Source organism: Nannospalax galili, unplaced genomic scaffold (genome assembly GCF_000622305.1).
Source record: "Nannospalax galili isolate Female #2095 unplaced genomic scaffold, S.galili_v1.0 scaffold255, whole genome shotgun sequence".
NCBI classification, from domain to species: domain Eukaryota; kingdom Metazoa; phylum Chordata; class Mammalia; order Rodentia; family Spalacidae; genus Nannospalax; species Nannospalax galili.
In genome coordinates this window covers 4,788,126-4,790,486 of record NW_008338999.1, presented here as the reverse complement: position 1 = coordinate 4,790,486, position 2,361 = coordinate 4,788,126, and the positions used below count along the sequence as shown (strand labels likewise).

General features: G+C 46.8%; 1 pseudogene; it reads right to left on the bottom strand.

Annotated features, from left to right (window-relative positions):
• Window positions 1-540: 540 nt before the first annotated feature.
• LOC103734665 lies at window positions 541-2,004 on the bottom strand (annotated as a pseudogene).
• Window positions 2,005-2,361: the final 357 nt, after the last annotated feature.

The window sequence follows — 2,361 nt, the reverse complement described above, 5'->3', positions numbered from 1 at the left end:
TTACTCTTCCTTAGGCCTTTCTTACTCTAAAATATCCTGCCAGCAGCTATTCAACTGATCTGTTGTCTTTTCACAGTCTTTGTTCCTTGGTTGATTTGTGTATTTCCATGTTCTGGGAGAATGTGAGGTCCAAACTCTGCAGGGCTCTTGCCAATCTCCTCACTACTTAACAGTTTGCATCTTTCAGTCCTTAGCAAAGACAGTAATACTTGTCAGTTGACTGAATGTTCCAGTTTTTAGTTCCCACATGGGAAGAGATGGCAATGTATGTCCAGCTTGCATTCAAAACCCAGGCACCTGCCTTCTGTAGGCTGTTCTCCATGTATCCTGTGCCTCCTTCATACCATGGCTTCTGATCAACTCAAATCCAACATACCCAAGTATCTCCATGCTATCTTCTATTCCAAGACAAAATAATATTTTTTCTCTTGTATCCAAATATTTAGAACTTTAATTTCTCATTTATATATTTTAAACATGAATTTTGTATATAAGATTATTACAGCTAGACAGTTTTAGAAAATAAGTTATGACACATTCTTAAAAAGATGAAACTTTGCGATTCCGAAGTGTGGCGTGAGATGCTGGTGGCAGCATCGTCACGGAGGCACTGCTCCCGCCTTCTGACAGAAAACCTTGAGGGCAGCCCAACAGTTTCTAGATATTTTCAGCTTCCTGACCACGTGGTAGGCCTACCCGGTGATACCATTGCCTGTGGGCCTGCCTTCAGAACCCCTGTGAGAATTTCTTTTTCTATTTAGTGACCCCATCAGGATGACACCTGCCTCAAATTCTTTTTTTTTTTTTTTCTTATACCTTCTGTTATTTGGTCCTGGGGATTGAACCCAAGGCCTCATGCATGCAAGGCAGGTACTCTACCACTGAGATACACCTCTAACCTGTCAACTTAGCCTTTTACCAGTAGTTGCTTTCCAGATTTCTTGCAGCAGTTTTATGCAGTGAGCTCACTACTTTTAGAGGGTGCCAAGCTGGAACTTGAAGACAGGCCCCAGAAACACATGCGCGCGTGTGTGTGTCTGTGTGTGTGTGTGTGTGTGTGTGTGAGAGAGAGAGAGAGAGAGAGAGAGAGAGAGAGAGAGAGAGAGAGAGAGAGAGAGAGAGAGAGAGAGAGAGAGAGAGAGAGAGAGAGAGAGAGAGAGAGAGAGAGAGAGAGAGAGAGAGCCTGCAGAGGGAAGCTGGCTGGGGAGCCTGGAGTAGACTGGACTGCTGCTTTGAGTTGCTCGGACCCCTGTAGACCTTCTCCAGGGAGTCAAACACCTTCATGTACTCCAGGGACAAGCTGTAGTGTGTGCACTCGAAGCTGCTGCTCCCCCTCACATGTGCCAGGAAGTCAGGGGTTCCTGGGACGATGACATTGTCAATTAGGAGCACCATCCCTTTGCACAATAGGCCACATTCCTCTGGAAGGATTGTCTCTGGCAGGTAGTGGTCCTTCCACTGATCAAAAAAGACCAGGTCCAGCGTGTCTATGTCATACTTCTTCAGCTGTGGGGTGAGGTCCTGGGATGCTCCAATGAGCATGGCAGGCTTGTCCTGTAGGCCTGAGAAGTTCAGCATCTGCTGGGTGATGGCTGCGTGGTCAGGATTCTCCTCCATGGTGAGAAGCTTAGCACCAGGTGGCAGCAGGCGGGCCATGCACACCGCTGAGTAGCCACAGCAAGCCCCTAGCTCCAGCACTAGTGAGGGGTTATGCTCTCGAATCACGTCATCCATGATCTGGCCTTTTGCATCGCCCACATTCATGGCCCATTCCTTCTACGTGCAGTAGCTGTCAGAGGCCTCCAGCACGCTCTGGGGGTCCCCAGGCTTTGTGTGCTGCTGCACATAGTGCAGGATGCTCTGCTCCTTTGTGTCTCCCATGAGCAGGCTACAAACTGGCTGCTGCCTTTACTCAAACCAGAAGATAGCTACCAAGTCCCAGCCCAGGTGTCTCAGGAACAGGAGGAGGGCTACCAGCAGTAGGGCCAATGGGATGGCCAACAAAATAATAATTACTATTATGAGTAACAGTAATTGAATACTGATAAATAAGTAAGGATTTCAAACACATGATCTCATTTAAATCATTACAAATGTTAGCTTGGAGTGAGCTGAGGATGCGAGAGATTAGATAACTTGTTAATGGTCTCATGGAAGGAAGTAGAGCTCATCCTCAGGTGTTTATAGTCTGACATTCAGGCTTTTTCCTGTTTCACACAGGGCTCTATCTCAAAGCCATGACAGGGAGTGATTCATACTCTCTCCAACACAGCTAGAGTTCTCTCCGCTCTTGTATCTCCTAGTTTGGACAATACACCCGCTGAATTAGCAGCAAAATGAATTGACTTGGTTATTCTCGCA